Source organism: Styela clava, chromosome 10, assembly GCF_964204865.1.
Source record: "Styela clava chromosome 10, kaStyClav1.hap1.2, whole genome shotgun sequence".
NCBI lineage: Eukaryota > Metazoa > Chordata > Ascidiacea > Stolidobranchia > Styelidae > Styela > Styela clava.
This window is the reverse complement of record NC_135259.1, coordinates 9,625,998-9,645,884: the sequence shown is the minus strand read 5'-3', so window position 1 is coordinate 9,645,884 and position 19,887 is coordinate 9,625,998.

Below are 19,887 nucleotides of genomic sequence, written 5' to 3'. Positions count from 1 at the left end.
TTTTTTAGTAAATTTGGGAAAATTTTTTTAACAGTGCGTACAACCGAAGCACGCAGGAAAATGTGTGTGATGTATTAGTATTCAAAACGTTTGATTCAACTATGTTGGCATAACAGGTGCACATCTCGGTTTCGCATACGCATACCTTCTATCTCCACAAGGATACTGTATATTAATTTTGCCAAAGTCAATGCAGCACTGAAAGGTTGCGGTTCTTCCAAAAGAAAACACGTTACACATCTTTAGATACCAGTGGACGGTTTTACATGGCCTTGTTCAGAGTGAAAGACTAGGTCAAATATTCTAATCCAATTCAACTAATAAAATATTTACCAAGTCCCTAAGCTTAAACTAGGAAAACGAAATGCGCGCGGCAACGCAAATTTAGTTTGAAGAGCGCAATAGAAAGTGGCTAGATGCTGTCGATGGATCTTGGCTTGTATTAGTGAAATAAACTACTATTTATTGTACTAAATTTGAATTTCTGACATTGTAAGGAGATTCAATGTTACTATGTATGCAAAACTAAACCATGTGGTTATGAAATAATTGTTTTTAACAAAAAGGCGCTCCTGAAGTATTCGTACCAAGATGGCGCACAACCTGAACATTGTATGTTTACCAGGTCGGGGTTCAGGATGTGCGTCATCTTGGACCGAATACTTTAAATCCACTTAAAAAAAATTGCTCAACATTATATACTCCACACCCACCTGGGTATTATTATATATGTCATATACATTATATCTAAACAATAAAAAAAACTTTATGTCCCAAAACAATGTTAAGGCCCGATTCTGCCGGACTAGGCGGTGTGGTCAGCATATACGAAGTTAAGGTTAAAGTCATCCAACTTCACTCGATAAATCAACAACCCGATAAGACCAAAATATTAAACAAAAAGATACACATTTTATTATTAAATTATTATAAAATTCCTGGTGTAATTATCGCTACTTGCACAGAACCTATTTTAACAAACTGACAGAACTACAATACAACTTATACTACAGAAACTTGCACTATTTTTGCGGTACATGTCATGATATCAAAATATGCGTATCGCAAATTTTCAACAAGGTGTACATTGCCAAAATAATATCCAAAACATATACTACATGCATGAAATGAAGGATAACGGCGTATATCAAGTTTACTAGAACACCCATAACTAGAACTAGAACACTATCAATTTTCAAATATTTATCAGGTGTGTAAGACCTGAAAAGAGTTAGTAACGATTGTGGGCATTCATCGGGATTGACACTTTCCATAGAAACAAACAAACAATTTAAACCCCGTGTCTTTATAGGGTTCCCCCGAAAACATCAAGGCTAATTTTTCACTGTTGGATATCGATAAAATTACAATTAAGTTTTATCAACGAGAACGTAGAAGACATGATGGCGTCGCTAGATCACCTAGTAAATATTTTACATTTTTCGACGCAAAAGAATCGAAATATCCTGCTAATAATAAGTTGATAAGAGATGCAACACCAGTCGCGGCGGCTGGTTTTTAAATTTTGTACCTTATAATGTACATGCTTCGATGAAATTCATTAGGCCGCACAATGTGCTAGCCATGAGATCGTTTGCATTCTATAATTTTTGAAGCAACTGTTGCAACAGCTCGTTAAATTAAGAAACATTTTTCTGAGAAAATTCATTTCATCAGCTTCTGGAATGATTAATGTAAAACGCAGGCTTTAAACTTACGGCATGGTGTGAACAGGTATCATAATACCAGTTCAAATAGTACCTGATTTAAACGTATGCATTAGGTTAATGACGTTTCACACTTGCGAAGGAAAGCGATATGTTTTTTCATACAGAACGTTGCTACGTTGCGACATAATTGCGTAACGAAGTAATTAGGTAACGTTGTTGTTTTACTCAAGTTTGCGCAGTGGACATGTCAAGAATTGGAGAACATTGAATGAAATAGCTTATACAATTTTACTGGTGCACGATAAATTCTATCTAATGTCGAAAGCTATCTTTAACCTCTGCAAATGTGTCGATGTCATATTAGGTTAAAACAAGAACAAATCGAAGTTTTTGGTATTTAATTCAAAAGCTTTTCAAAAAAATTCCACGATTTTCAATTTTGCAGCTTTTTGTATGATAATCGCAACATTTTATCTCCATCTCATAATTATAATTAGTCTCTTAGATTGTCTTTCAAACAATATAAAACTTATCTGCATCTAATATAAGGTTCGTGAGATATGAAGTTTCAAAGTTGCATAACTCACACGGGAAGATGAGATAACTATCGCAACTTTCACGAAACCGCACGATACCAGTATGATTCCACGAGGCAAATAGCAAAAGAAAAATGATGAAATTACCCCAATAAAATGCAAAACATTAAAAAATCTTCAAACAAATTGACAAACGAGACCTTCTGGCGAAGCTAAAACAAACCGACGCTGTCGCGTTCCCCCGATTTTTTGGACACAAAATGGCGTCCGATATGCATCATTGCACCTGGTGTCTCCACTTGGTTTATAGTCACTTTGATTCACACCAAGCGAAGCGGTACAGTAGGACACAAAATGGCGTCCGATGTCCGCAGAACGTTTAATGACGTCATAGCAAACAAAAACAAATCTCACAGAGCTAACAGGTATATTTAAAATGAATAAAAGTAATAGCCTTCTGGGGAAAAATTTTATCTTCAACCACTGAAAATTTCAAAGATTCGAAGAGAAAAGCGTTTTTTTAATATTTCCACTAGGTGTGTTATTCTGTGTCAAATAACAACAAGAACAAGAACTACATAATATTGAAACGATCGTTATGTCCACTACGTGTCCAATAACACTCACTAACAGTGGCGTAGCATCCACCCCCGCAACCCCCACGGCCGCGGGGGGCCCACTGCGCAAAGGGGCCAAAGCGGTTAGAATTTAGAAATTTAAGTCGCGAACCAAAAGCTGCAGTGCAAAATAAGTAATGCACATCTTATAACTTTGATGTTAGTTCTGCTCAAATCGTTTTGTTACGTAACAATGCCAGGAAATCGTCGATTTCCGGCGTCTTGTGGTTTGATCGCACCGGCAAAATTACGAAGGCTGTCAAAATGATGTCGAAAGCAAAACCTCTCAGTGGCGCACAGAAACGCAGAAAAAGGGCAGAAGAGGAAGAACGTATGAAAAAAATAAAGCCGAAACCGAAATAAACGGCAAATTTTAAGTTACCATTGCCTTTCACCATTGCGTTTTAGCTTATGTCTACGAAATCTTTTTGCCAGGGGGGGCACACGAGAGTCTTGCTACGCCGCTGCTCACTAGCCTACACTTTTGTTGAGTAGAAAGTATTATTTTTAGTAAATATTGATCATTAGTTATTTATCTTTAAAACGCTAGTTGAAAGACCTGAGTTGAATTCTGGTTGGGACACAGGGTAAATAATCTTCGCAAACCATGCAACTCTCAAACCCCACTAACCATTTGTTTGTTGGCCTTCACGTTAACTTCACAGCAGAACCTTAACCTAGGATAAAATTTTGTATACACACAAGACAAATCATGGAATATCACAGCAAATTAAAATGAAGGGGAGAATTATTCTAAATATTTAGTTAGCAAGAGCTTTTTCATTTTCCCTTAAAAACAACGATAGAGAGGATTTTTTTTTATTTCAGTTGGGACGGAACTCGAACCTGGACACCGTTATAATTTAAGAATCTTCTTCCCAATATCAATAGAAACCCGTGGTGTGAAATGTGACATAGATTTCTTGGACCTATTTATTAACATCGTCTAGATGTGCCCAACATCCCTCAGAAGCATTTTCATGGCGATGAATAAATTCTGCCATTTTAAAATTAGGCATATTTGACAGCTGTAAAATTTCATGCTGACAGTAAAGTTGGTTGTACGACATTTCTCAGATAACGTTATGCACCTTAGTTCTTTATTTGGATGGGCTGTAATGAAGATTGGACTGCTGATCCCCAACTACCGTGTTTCCCGGAAATAAGACCTACCCTGAAAATAAGACCTAGGCTGAATTTTAAAAATGATATTAATATAAGCCATCTTATTAAAATAAGACCTAGTGACATGAACACAGAATCACGGATGAATGAGAGATAGCATATCCTATTGTAGCAATGGTAGTAATGTCAATGATATCACAATGTTTGCATTCGTTATATGAGGATGTCTTATTTAAACTGTAAGTGAGTGATATTGACGAACTCGTTTTTATATGGCTTAAATGAAAGAAATCTATGGCGAAAAGGTGTGGTCTGGAATAATGTGTATTGGTAGAACATTCAGCCTGGAATACCAAGTCACTTATTCGCGCTTAATTTTGACTCATGCAAACGTATTTTAGTAAAAGACAACATAGATAGACGATAAGTAACTTATGCGATGACACAACGTACTTTTTATGGCTCCCGTGTGTGCACCGATATGGAGGTAACTAATTTCGTTCGCCTTCTTTACAGGAAGTTGTGTAAAGGGACTGAAAGCTATGGGCAAGGGGTATAATCACTTGGCTAACACAGACAGTCTCCGAACTCGTAATAGAATTAAAATAAGTAAATTTTGAATAAAATTATGGCCTAACCATAACCTTGTACACACACTACGAGAGTACCCTTTTATGTTTATGTTCAGTGTAAGCTTTAGAATTTCAAATCCAAACGATTTGAATCAACATCAATTCAAAAAGAATCCAACCAATTTTAAAGAAAACGACTGGATTCGATTCAATAAATAATAATAATTCAGATAGCAGCGGAGTTATTCAGCAGTCTTTGTTACACGGCTCGGAGGACTCTGAATAGAGTCAGATTATAGGATATTTGAATCGGATTCGATTCGAAAATAAATATTCAAAACTTTTATCCATATAGTCATATTATTAAGATGAAATTCGCTTTACTTCTTGCGATATTGATCTGTGTGACAGCTACATATTCGGATGCCAGATTCAAAAGTAAGTTCCTAATTTCATTTGCTTTTGGATTGAGTAACAATAATTATGGACAAATGAAGATGTATATTTTATACAAAATAAATGATACAAAATTCAAAAAATTGGATCTTAAGACAATTTTTCATTGTTTCGAGTTAAGTTAAATTGTAAAAGTTTGAAAATTTATGAAACGAAAAATATTTCAAATAAAATTTCTTTCTAGAAAAGGTTCTCGTTTCAAACTTTTGAATAATTTTTTTTAATCTTAAAAGTCAGAAACGTTCATACATGAATGAATATACTATATCAGGGTGGTGCGAGGTTGGCGGGCCGCAAAAACTTTTGAAAATGTCTGGCGGGCCGCAGTCGGAGAACACCCAAAAGTGTTCAAAACATCTCGAATTTACTCACTTTAAATATATTTAAAAATGAGATTTTACCGCTATAATCAGTTTTTGAGGAGGATATATAAAGTCTTTAGTTATTAAGTTGCTTGCCGAGAAATACCGTGGAATGTTCGGTATCTCTTCTCGTGTTTGGTTTTGTAATGTTTTGAAATTATATTCTTTTGTGACAAATATTACTTGAAAACACAAAAGACACTGTGGTTTAACGTTGTTGTGGGTAAGAAAATGCGTTTCCTCACAGTTTACCTCGGCCACCTATTTTATTACACTTCTTGTATGATGAATTGTTATATTCTGTAATTGGCTAATTTTATTACTTGTAGCGTGAGCGGACCAGGTGCTATTGTTGAAGACAACCAAGACCGTCTAAGTTGGGACTCCGAACCCAGCTAAAAAAAACTAGATCGCGCGTCGCTAAGTCAGCTCTGCGGTCCGTCGCTGCTGTCGAAATAGCCAACGATTCAAATTAGAGGAGTGTTTATACTAAAATTAAGGCACAGAACGTCTCTTCAAATGAGGAGTTACTTGACACGAGACTCATCTCAACGGCTTGGTCTGTCTGCACAAGACAATTCATTTTTTCTGGTACCGATCACAAGACATTATTCCCATTATTTCCATGATTTCAACAAATATTAATCCCGACATCAGAATTACGAAAAGGACTATTCCCAGTTGAAATAATTTAAAAATAACTCAAACATTTTCTGCCAATAAATACAAATATCAGCCAAAATTGTTCCACAGTCCGCACGGAATATGTCCAGGGGCCGCATGCGGCCCGCGAGCGGCAGTTTGGAACACCCTGTACTATATAGTTCAAGTCATATAAAAATAGGTTTAATGTCAATGATGAAATTTAAAAAACCAATTTTCTCAGGACGGCATGAAATGGGTGGAGAAGGATGCTCTCGCTTCTGCAAGACAAGTTCTGGGTCTCACTATGTAAAACCTCGTAGATGTGAGCAAGTCAAGAGAAGCAGAAGTTTGTTTTATATTTTGCTCTTATCAGCTCAATTTACTAAACATTTACAAACTTAAAAAAAGTTTCCGTGTTTAATGGAATGATTTGTATTCTTTGCCATAAATGATCTTTACTCTGAAGTTATTTTATAAGAGGTCAATATTTTTGTTGGGTGTTTTCCGTAATGCCAGTATTCTGAAATTTAATTGTTTTTATACTTCATTTCAGATATTCCTATTTGCAAAGCGTGCAGAAGATCTAGATGCTTCGGTACAAGGCTAGCAGCGTGACCGGTTTGATTGACTCGTTACTACATAATCATCGTCGTAGTACTAACCAATATGTTCATCAGATGGTATAATAATTTTGGTATAATAATTCTACAAAGATTTTAAAATATTTGTTTTCATTTATAAGAGTTTGTAAATTACAAATAATTGATATGTATTTCATGGTTCTTTTATGCACGTGTAAGACTCAGTGATTTCCCTACACCTTCCTATAGGGGGTGAACACCTCCACCCTTAAATTTCAAACACCCCCTAATTTACAGGGGTTACAATACTTTAATACTTCAAGTGAATAAAAATGTGCTTGAATATTCAGAAAGTGGCTTATATGCCTGTGAAGGTAATTAGTCAAATACATAACACATTTTTTAGATTACATATTTTTAATCACTAATAACGAAATATCTACCACCCCCTAAGCTTGGGAACATAGTCTACTGGTGTAAACTACACTGAATACGAAAATCCGTGCGTTATATCTACCTGACCATACACAATAAAAAGCAATTTTCAATCGTGCCTGACCGCACGGCTATTCATTACCATCGCCTATAACTTTTCATCGCATCATATTATAGCTCAGGCGCTTGAGATCAAATGGAATCTGTGGCACACCCCATTGCAGCAATGCCAGTGAAATCCCGATATTTACATTCGTTATATACATACGGATGTAAACTTGTTTAAACTGTCAATGTAGAGCAGGGTTCAGCAATGTTCTCTTTCCAGTGTGTCAATGATGTCAAGATATACGTTTGCGTGCCGATGAAACATGGGACAATAGCTTGAACTACCTGAAGTTATGATGAATTCTAATTTTCACGGAAAATTATTGAAACTGTTTTCATTATATATATAGAAAGAAATAGTCACCATAACTCGATGTTTCAGCGAGCTTCCTGTCCTCGCTTTTCTTCACTAAAAGCAGACAGTGGGAGATTTTTATTTCCTGAAAGAATTGCATTCATTTGGCACATCCCCCAATTAGAACTTCGGGACAATTGACAAATACTTTTTAATAGAATTATCATAGGTAAAAGGCTTCCCGCGATGCTACTTTGTTTTTCGTAACAAGAAAGTGAGTGTTTGTCATCTTCATTCTTCTCAGAATCACCTTTAATTAAATAAATTGTTTTTGTGTGTGATTTTGAAATGATGTTTAATACCTGAGGTACCGCAAACGACATTTTCACAGCTGATTATATATAGTTTCGTAATTACGACAGACAACACACAAAATCTTGAATTTGGCTCACATCTCATTTTGGCCTCTTGGCCACAAACATTGCATTTATCATCACGGTTGAAAACGGAATAAAACGTAAATACCAGAATAATGAAAGAAATAATAATGACGAATTATTATAATAAAACACAGCAAATTTAACCACGTGTTTTGCACTAAATGTACCGTAATTTATTTCAATATTTTAACATTCTAAAACGTGCTCACGACTCCGCGTGCCGTATAAAATCTCTTCGTGTGCCAATTATGGGGTTTGCCGATCCCTGATGTAGTTCTCATTCAGTTCCCGCTCGTAAAGCGCATTTAATGGCTAAAGTTTCGAGTGACATCATCAACGAACGAGTAATGTGATAATCTCACATTTTCGAAATCCAGTTAATAACTATTTTTTATTTGAGATTTACAACTTCAGTAAATATTTGCGAAGGTGCGATTCCAGATAAAAGTAGGGTGTCCTGGTCGATAACCTAAATATTTTTTTGAATCATTGGCAAGAAATCTATTGATTATAATCAATGTTTTGCAGTTGATTCGAATAAAAACGTGTTATTTATAAGTAAATGGATGTCGGTTTCCATATTTCGTATATTTGAAATCTCGTAATTCTCTACTTTGTAATTTTGTTTTAGTTCGAAAAAAGCCGGAAAGCACCAAAACTTTTTTGCTGCGTTGAGTTTTCATATTAGTCTTCCATTCATTTCATTCCATTCGGTTATTTTACGAAAATTTTTAATTTTTCCCAATTCCCAATATTCGAACCCAAAAATGTTCGAAAAATCGCAGGAAAGCACCAAAATTTTTATTTTGCCTTGAGTTTTCTTATTAATCCACTATTCATTGGTAAATTCATATTTTTGCCCTCGGGACCGGAAAAGTTCAACAAAATCGGTTATCTTATTATCGGTTATCGGTTATTTTTTAATTTTTTCACAATTACCAATATTGGAACCCAAAAAAGTACAAAAAATAGCAGGGAAGCACAAAAATTTCTTTGTTGAGTCGAGTTCTCATATTATTCTTCTATTCATTGGTAAATTCATATTTTTGCCCCCGGGACCGGAAAAGTTTAAAAAAATCTGTTATTTTACGAAAATTTTCAACTTTTTTCACAATTCCCAATATTCGAACCCAAAAAAGTTCGGAAAATCGAAGGTAATCACTGAAATTTTTTGTCGCGTTAAGTTCTCATGTTGTCCTCTATTCAGTGGTAAATTCATATTTAACATGAATCCACGATAAATAATGTAAAAATGTAAATGTATTTACTGTTCCTCATTTTATGATTCAAGGCACACCCTGGTAATAATCAGCATAACAATAAAATGATTGGTAAAAAAAATAAATAAAAACTGATTATCAAATCAGGAGAGCAAACAAAACCTTAGATAAGGTTTAAAACGTACCGAATGTATATAAGATGTAAGGTTTTGCCAAAAAGAAGTGGTACGTGTTCACTCACCTAAAATAATGGAAATATTTCACACACGCTCACATACACACAACCATCTAGAAGTTATAAATTACATACGGGCAGTTAAAAAAAAAATAAATGAATAAAAATTACTTGCCACACCATATTAATAAATTTATAACGTTTGCCACTGCCGAATTGATAGATTTTATAAATGGGAGTGAACAGTAGAGATAAACTTTTATGAAAAACATATTGCCAAGCTGATTATAGTTGGAGTCAATTGCCAAAAATGTCCAACCAAAGAGCCTATTATTGCCAAATTATAGTCCAGATTGTAATAAGTATTTGAAGGTACAAGTAACAGTATAAGTAATTATAATCAGGGTAACAAGGGTTACATATTAGGAAATAACACTCACTATCCTACACTTTTGTTGAGAAGTAATTATTATTTTGAGTAAATATTGATTATTAGTTATTTATCTTTAAAACTCAAGTTGAAAGACCTGGGTTTAATTCTGGTTCGGACACAGGGTAAATAATCTTCGCAAACCATGCAAGAACTCTCAAACCACACTAACCATTTGTATTTTGGCCTTCACGTTACCTTCACAGCAGAACCTTAACCTAGGATAAAATTTTGTATACACACAAGACAAATCATGGAATACCACAGCAAATTAAAATGAAGGGGAGAATTATTCTAAATATTTAGTTAGCAAGAGCTTTTTTATTTCCCTAAAAACAACGATAGAGAGGATTTTATTTATTTCAGTTTGGACGTAACTCAAACCTGGACACCGTTATAATTTAAGAATCTCTTCCCAATATCAATAGAAACCCGTGGTGTGAAATGGGACCTAGATTTCTTGGACCTATTCATTAGCATTGTATAGATGTGCCCAACATTCCTCAAAAGCATTTTCATGGCGTTGAATAAATTCTGCCATTTCAAAAGTAGGCATATTTGACAGCTGTAAAATTTCATGCTGACAGGAGTGACAGTAAAGTTGGTTGTACGACATTTCTCATATAACGTTATGCACCTTAGTCCTTTATTTGAATGGCCTGTAATGAAGATTGGACTGCTGATCCCCAACTACCGTGTTTGCCGGAAATAAGACCTACCCTGAAAATAAGACCTAGGCTGAATTTTAAAAATGATATTAATATAAGCCATCTCCTTAAAATAAGACCTAGTGACATGAGCACAGAATCACAGATGAATGAGAGATAGCATATCCTATTGTAGCAATGTCAATGATATCACAATGTTTGCATTCGTTATATGAGGATGTCTTCTTTAAACTGTAAGTGAATGATATTGACGAACTCGTTTTTATATGGGTTAAATGAAAGAAATCTTTGGCGAAAAAGTGTGGTCTGGAATATTGTGTATTGGTAGAACATTCAGCCTGGAATACCAAGTCACTTATTCGCGCTTAATTTCGACTCATGCGAACGTATTTTAGTAAAAGACAACATAGACGATAAGTAACTTACGCGATGACGCAACGTACTTTTTATGGCTCCCGTGTGTGCACCGATATGGAGGTAACTAATTTCGTTCGCCTTCTTTACATCAAGTTGTGTACAGGGATTGGAAGCTATGGGCAAGGGGTATATTTACTTGGATAACACAGACAGTCTCCACTCGTAATAGAATTAAAATAAGTAAAATTTGAATAAAATTATGGCCTAACCATAACCTTGTACACACACTACGAGAGTACCCTTTTCATGTTTATGTTCAGTGTAAGCTTTCGAATTTCAAATCCAAACGATTTGAATCAACATCAATTCAGAATGAATCCAACCAATTTTAAAGAAAACGACTGGATTCGATTCAATAAATAATAATAATTCAGATAGCAGCGGAGTTATTCAGATAGCAGTCGTTATTACACGGCTCGGAGGACTCTAAATAGAGTCAGATCATAGGATATTTGAATCGGATTCAATTCGAAAATAAATATACAAAACTTATATTCATATAGTCATATTATTAAGATGAAATTCGCTTTACTTCTTGCGATATTGATCTGTGTGACAGCTACATATTCGGATGCCAGATACAAAAGTAAGTTCCTAATTTCATTTGCTTTTGGATTGAGTAAGAATAATTATAGACAAATGAAGATGTATATTTTATACAAAATAAATAATACAAAATTCAAAAAATTGGATCCCTGGACAACTTTCCATTGTTTCGAGTTAAGTTAAATTGTAAAAGTTTGAAAATTTATGAAACAAAAAATATTTCAAATAAAATTTCCTTCTAGAAAAGGTTCTAGTTTCGAACTTTTGAATAACTTTTTTTAATCTTAAATGTCAGAAACGTTCATACATTAATGAATATACGATATCAGGGTGGTGCGAGGTTGGCGGGCCGCAAAAACTTTTGAAAATGTCTTGCGGGCCGCAGTCGGAGAACACCCAAAAGTGATCAAAACATCTCGAATTTACTCACTTATATATAAGAATGACACTTTACCGCTTTAATCAGTTTTTTGAGGAGGATATATAAAGTCTTTAGTTATTAAGTTGCTTGCCGAGAAATACCGTGGTATGTTCGGAATTGCTTCTCGTGTTTGGTTTTGTAATGTTTTAAAATTATATTCTTTTGTGACAGATATTACTCGAAAACACACAAGACACTGTGGTTTAACGTTGTTGTGGGTAAGGAAATACGTTTCCTCACAGTTTACCTCGGCCACCTATTTTATTACACTTCTTGTATGATGAATTGTTATATTCGGTTAATTTTATTACTTGTAGCGTGAGCAGACCATGGTGCTATTGTCGAAGAAAAACGAAGTCCCTCTAAATTGGGACTCCGGACCCAGCTAAAAAACTAGATCGCGCGTCGCTAAGTCAGCTCCGCGGTTCGTAGCTGCTGTCGAAATAGCCAACGAGTCAAATTAGAGGAGTGTTTATACTAAAATAAAGGCACAAAACGACTCTTCAAACGAGGAGTTACTTGACGCGAGCTTAAGGTTTGAAATTTAGATAGAAAGTGAGACTCATCTAAACGACTTGGTCTGTCTGCACAAGACAATTCATTTTCCTGGTACCGATTACAGGACATTATTCCCATATAGGCACCGTCTCGACGTTCCCATTGTTTTAACAAACATTAATCCCGACATCGGGATTACGAAAAAGACTATTCCCAGTTGAAATAATTTAAAAATAACTCAAACATTTTCTGCCAATTAATACAAATATCTGCTAAAATTGTTCTGCAGTCCGCACGGAATGTGTCCGGGGCCCATGCGGCCCGCGAGCGGCAGTTTGGAACACCCTGTACTATATAGTTCAAGTCATATAAAAATAGTTTATTGTCAATGATGAAATTAAAAAAAACTAATTCTCTCAGGTCGGCCGGAAATAGGTAAGAAAAGATGCTCTCGCTTCTGCAAGGTTAAGTCTACAAGGTCTGGGTTTCTTCTCTATATAAAACCTCGTAGATGTGATAATGTCAGGAGAAGCAGAGGTTTGTGTCATATTTTGCTCTTATCATCTCAATTTACTAAACATTTACAAACTTAAAAAAAAGTTTCCGTGTTTAATGGAATGATTTATATTCTTTGCCATAAATGATCTTTACTCTGAAGTTATTTTATAAGAGGTCAATAATTTTGTTGGGTGTTTTCCGTAATGCCAGTATCCTGAAATCTAATTGTTTTTATACTTCATTTCAGATATTCATATTTGCAAAGCGTGCAGAAGATCTAGATGCGTTACAGAGCTAGCGTCTGCTGTTTGATTGACTCGTTACTACATAATCATCGTCGTAGTACTAACCAATATGTTCATCAGATGGTATAATAATTTTGGTATAATAATTCTACAAATATTTTAAAATATTTGTTTTCATTTATAAGAGTTTGTAAATTACAAATAATTGATATGTATTTCATGGTTCTTCTATGTATGTGTAAGTCAGTGATTTCTCTACACCTCCTATAGGGGGTGAACACCTCCACCCTTAAATTTCAAACACCCCCTAATTTTCAGGTGTGACAATACTTTAATACTTCAAGTAAATAAAAATGTGCTTGGATATTCAGAAAGTGGCTTATATGCCTGTGAAGGTAATAAGTCAAATACATAACACATTTTTTAGATTACATATTTTTAATCACTAATAACGAAATATCTACCACCCCCTAAGCTTGGGAACATAGCCTACTGGTGTAAACTACACTGAATACGAAAATCCGTGCGTTATATCTACCTGACCATACACAATAAAAAGCAAATTTCAATCGTGCCTGACCGCACGGCTATTCATTACCATCGCCTATAACTTTTTATCGCATCATATTATAGCTCAGGCGCTTGAGATCAAATGGAATCTGTGGCACACCCCATTGCAGCAATGCCAGTGAAATCCCGATATTTACATTCGTTATATACATACGGATGTAAACTTGTTTAAACTGTCAATGTAGAGCAGGGTTCAGCAATGTTCTCTTTCCAGTGTGTCAATGATGTCAAGATATACGTTTGCGTGCCGATGAAACATGGGACAATAGCTTGAACTACCTGAAGTTATGATGAATTCTAATTTTCACGGAAAATTATTGAAACTGTTTTCATTATATATATAGAAAGAAATAGTCACCATAACTCGATGTTTCAGCGAGCTTCCTGTCCTCGCTTTTCTTCACTAAAAGCAGACAGTGGGAGATTTTTATTTCCTGAAAGAATTGCATTCATTTGGCACATCCGCCAATTAGAACTTCGGGACAATTGATAAATACTTTTTAATAGAATTATCATCGGTAAAAGGCTTCCCGCGATGCTACTTTGTTTTTCGTAACAAGAAAGTGAGTGTTTGTCATCTTCATTCTTCTCAGAATCACCTTTAATTAAATAAATTGTTTTTGTGTGTGATTTTGAAATGATGTTTAATACCTGAGGTACCGCAAACGACATTTTCACAGCTGATTATATATCGTCAGACTAATAAAAAAATTGCCTAAGTCAAATTTTAACATTTTGAGTAAATCAAAAAAAACTTCATAACTTTCCCATTTTTCAATCTATTTCAAATTTTTTTTCATCTAGATTTATCTTATCAAATTTTTAATTATTTTAGGATATCTATAACTTCCAAATTCTATTTTATATGCGCTGAAATTGACTTAGGCATTTTTTTATTCCCGCACCCTGAGTTAGGCAATATTATTCACATCTTCGCCCTATATTTTCTCTGTACATCCGCTTGACCTATATACTTTGTGAAAGTCCATTCGGCAAATAATGAGAGAGTGACTTCCAATAAATTAATATGACACGAAAGCCAAGTCAAAATTCGATATTCCTCCTTAATCATATTTTGACTTTGATGAACATTAGAATATATGTCAGCCCACAGGCCAGATGTATTGTATTCAATTGATACAAGGAATGTAAAATTTCACAACTCAAACAACAAACAATATAATCAAAACATAAATAACTCTTTTGAACCTAAAACATCAACATAAACAAACAACTGTAATCATGAATTTATAGTAGTATACTTCATTTTTGAGTTTGTATAATCTACTCGTGACGAAGGTTGTCATAAAAATGATGACAGTCAATTGGCATAATTGATTTCATTTCTTGAAGATCATTAAATTTCCTTGCACAAAAAGGGAATACGAGATCTGAACATTGGCACCCATTGGCTTTGAACATTCTGTACACGGTGTGGTAGCGCTTTCCAAATTGCTTTCTCAAACGAAAGCTTGTAACGAATACTACCACCGCTTTCGTACTTCAGGGCACGCAAATTAGGAACTCTGGGATCTCCTACTCTTTGTCCGGGTCTAATGCTTTGAAGAAACAATTGATTCATTCTTTTGAAATCAGTGTGCCTCATTTGGCAAACATGATAGGGTGATGGATGGATTCTTGCGGATTTCATAAGTACGATCAAATCTCTTTCAGAAAAAATGTCGCCTACGATTTTTCGTTCAATGACGTTGTGCATCGAGTCACATTCCATTTGTGTATGTCCAGCCACCAAAAATTTTTTTTTGCTCTATATCTATGTTGTAAGTTCTTGCCAGACTAGAATTTGCATTGGCTACCGTGCTATTTCTATTTTGGTAACCACATCCATCGCTCCAAACTATAATATACTTCAGCTCGGGATTATTACAAATGATTCGCTTAAAATGCTCAAACTGCAAGTAAGCAAATACTTCACTAGAAAGATTGCCTTCAGTTTCATTCCAGACGTAACAGTAACCTGCTTTTGATTTCGTATCAGATTCTAAAGTGAAATTGTGTATATACCTGTAGCTTAGTTCTGTAATATGAGGTACTAGCTCTCGTTCTAGGACATAAAAGCACGGCCTGTAGATCCATCGTCAAAACGGATTTATTTGCACTTGCAGAATCTTTGTCGGTTATCTTTTCTTTTCTAGCATCATCCTTCAGTTTGATATGCAAGCTATACTCAACTGTGCTCATGTTACCATGTTTGTAACCTACACACTTATCCTTTCGGGAAATGAAAACTGAGTATTTATATCTGTGGAAAATCTCGTTGAAATAAACTTCACTAACGACCCTCCTGTTTTCTTTCTTTGCAACATTTTGGTAATGTCTGTGGAGGGCAGATATTGTGGTGCCTGGATACAAAAATTTCATGTTTCTGTAACTTGGCAATTTTCTGCAATAATGCGAGTCTACAGTTGGTAGTGTGATGAGCCACTCTTTTATAAACTTTTACTTACTTTTGCACACTTTCCACTTTTCGGACCTGCTTGAACAACAGCTGTTTGGTTAGAAGAGGGTTTTATGTTTAATCCAAGATACCAAAGTTCTGCAAGGCATCCCAAACGTGGAAGCAAACATTTCTTTGCAGACTGGCAGCTCAGAACCATTCGTAAGCTTTAGTTTGTAAACATATGAAAATTTTCTTCTAGATACACCGGATGATCTTTGTTGTTTGATCTCATGTGTCCCAACCAGAGTATTTATGAATATTTTGCGTTCATTCCAAGTCGTCATAGACCAAAATTCAATGAACATAGCAAGTCTTTGATCTTCATCTACAACGTTACACTGGCGAGTTTTGACTTTGCGACAGAATGCAGATCTACATGGTGGCCCTGGTTGACGATTGGGCACATTCTCTCTTTCCAGTTTCTATATGATTTTCCACGGAGGCGCCTGATTTTTCCTTCATTTTGTTTCCATTTATCGTGCACTGGTCTCTTTTCTCGGTTAGGTGAGGGCTCGTCATAGGTTTCAAAAGTGCCATCTGATCTTGTAGAGCCTTCATTGGTACTGTCCGAGATACTCGTCGTGTCCAGATTATCGAGACTTACATGAATATCCAGTATTTCGTGAAACGGTAAATAGCCACTTTCACTATATAAATATGCATCGGAATCCCCCTCGCAACCATCGAGCTGAAGCTCTATAAAACTTCCAACTTCATTCACCTCATCTGTGAAAATTAATTACGAATAGGGGAAGGTGGGGTACGTTGGGACATGGGGCACAGTGGAAAATCAGCTATCACACTGATACTATATCCGCAATCCTGTCCGCGGCTCGATGTTCCAATCCGCCCTTAGGTGAGTTACAACGTCCCCGCGAACGGACAACGGACGGGTAGAGCGGCGCAAGCTATGGGGTGAAATTGGTTTTGTGAGGTTGAAAAAAAAATTTCACCGTTCCAGTTTTTTCTTTTTTTTAGTTTAGCCTTTCCAACGAGGCAAACCATCGTTTGATATTCTTTAGCGTCAGCCCACTGTAAAATATTCCTAACGTTAGCGAGTGGCTGTGCCTTCCGAATTTTGCCGTGGGATGGTCTGAAAATATTTGTTTCCTATGGGGAACAATGGACCGGGGTTCAGTGGGACATGCTCTACAGGGCACAATTCGACAGTGTTTGATACAATAAGTGCTTAGAGACTTAGAGATGCGTTATATTTTGTGTAATATAATGGTTTCTTTCGACCCATGGCTCAATATGGAATATATTCCAGAATCAATAATATTTCCAGATTTAGATTCGAGGAAGGAAATAATCAAATTTTTTTGCAAAATGTTTTGTCAAAATATCTGAACTATTTCAGTTGAACATTGATTTTGAAAATATTAAATCTTCAAATTCGAAATCTCCCCGTACTTTAGACGATTATGCTGATTAATTGCTTATTTTTAAGGGCATACTTCGTTGAATTTTGACAGACTGACCCATTGTGCCCCAGGGTCTGTCCGATTGTGCCCCACAAGTGGGGTACAGTGGGACACTTGACAGCCGTTTTTCTAAGCATTTTGGTAGTAAGATGTGTGTCGCAAGGGAATTTCTTTGTTGCTGAATAAAAACTACATTTACCCCTCTATGCATTAGTCCCGCAAACTTAAGAGAATATGCAGAATTAACGGCTCAAAATATGCAAAAGAAAAAAAGTGTCCCAACCTTCCCCACTTTCCCCTACATATGAAGATCGCTCGCTACTATCGCCGTATAAATTCGCATTTTTTGGCGTTCAATAACTTACTTGGTGTGGCACTATCATTTGCAGAAGCATTTCCAAGTAGAGCATAGTTTCTCAGCTTCCTGGACTCCATACTGTTAAATTTAATATTCGATCAATACAATTACTTGCTGGTAGCGTCCAGATAAAATATATATATATAAATTTCAGTACACCCTACTTGAGCCAGAAAGCGCTGCTAGTCGAAGAGTGTCGTAACGAACCAGAACGTACAAAAACTGGATGCGGACAGGCGTGTTTAAATGTGCCTATCTCAATAATAGTCAGTTTAGGCAAAACCAAAATCTGCCTAAGTCCACTTCCCGAGATAGGCAGATTCGTTTTTGCCCCCTAGCGGCTAATTTATACCAGATATGAATGTTTAAATAACATAGAAAGATAGATCTTTCCCCAACCAATCCGGCGATACCAAAATCTCAAAATCGACAAAAAGTGACTTAGGCAATTTTTTTATTAGTGTGACGATATAGTTTCGTAATTACGACAGACAACACACAAAATCTTGAATTTGGCTCACATCTCATTTTGGCCTCTTGGCCACAAACATTGCATTTATCATCACGGTTAAAAACGGAATAAAACGTAAATACCAGAATAATGAAAGAAATAATAATGACGAATTATTATAATAAAACACAGCAAATTTAACCACGTGTTTTGCACTAAATGTACCGTAATTTATTTCAATATTTTAACATTCTAAAACGTGCTCACGACTCCGCGTGCCGTATAAAATCTCTTCGTGTGCCAATTATGGGGTTTGCCGATCCCTGATGTAGTTCTCATTCAGTTCCCGCTCGTAAAGCGCATTTAATGGCTAAAGTTTCGAGTGACATCATCAACGAACGAGTAATGTGATAATCTCACATTTTCGAAATCCAGTTATGTTAATAACTATTTTTTATTTGAGATTTACAACTTCAGTAAATATTTGCGAAGGTGCGATTCCAGATAAAAGTAGGGTGTCCTGGTCGATAACCTAAATATTTTTTTGAATCATTGGCAAGAAATCTATTGATTATAATCAATGTTTTGCAGTTGATTCGAATAAAAACGTGTTATTTATAAGTAAATGGATGTCGGTTTCCATATTTCGTATATTTGAAATCTCGTAATTCTCTACTTTGTAATTTTGTTTTTGATAAACGAAAATATAAGACACCCCCCGAAAATAAGCCCCAGTGTTATTTTTCAGAAAAAAAATTGAAATAAGACCCAGTCTTATTTTCAGGAAAACACGGTAAAAACTGTAATCGCGATGAAACTATAATAAACGACTTTAAGCGTTTTAAAAATCGAACTGTGTCTTTTGTAAAAAATACCAACGTTTTGCGATGACTTCTTGGCTAGTTTATTATTATGCGATTTCCGGCCCAGAGTATGGTCGATTGTAACCCCCAAATATTTTATACTATTATTTTGCTCAATCATGTTACTGCCTAAAAGAGTAATTGTAACTTATTACAAAAAAGCATACATTTTGTTTTAGACTAGAGCGATTAAAAGATAATTTTCTTGCCTTCCGGCAATCATCAACATTTCAGTATTCACTACAGTCTCAAGTTCGGACAAAGATGAGACGTGCCTCAACAGGGTAGTATTGTTTTCAAATGACGTTGAATAAAAGGTAGATGCAACTGGAAGATCATTTATATAACACAAAAATAGCAGAGGACAAATTATGGAACCCTGTGGAATCCGCATTTGATGAAGCGCATTTCAAAGACATATTCGCCATTCTGAATATATTGAGAACGACCACTCAAATAATACGCCATGAGATTAAGTGAATTCCCCTTGATACCGTAATAGTGTTAGCAAGATTGAGAGGCGAACGGTATCAAATGCTTCCGCGGGGCCCAAAAAATGCGCAGGGGATCTTGTTGTTTTTTCTTTATTATTTGCTATCGTTTCCTTGAGCCTAGCTATTGCTACTTCAGTAGAATAACTATATCTAAAACAATACCAGAGCAAACTTGAAGCACCTGTTTTCTCAAAAAAACTTTAATTTGACTATATAAAATATTCGCATACATGTTCACAACTTGTGATAGTAAAGAAATAGGCCTATACCCTTTGATGAGGTGGCACCACTTTTGATATTTTAAAA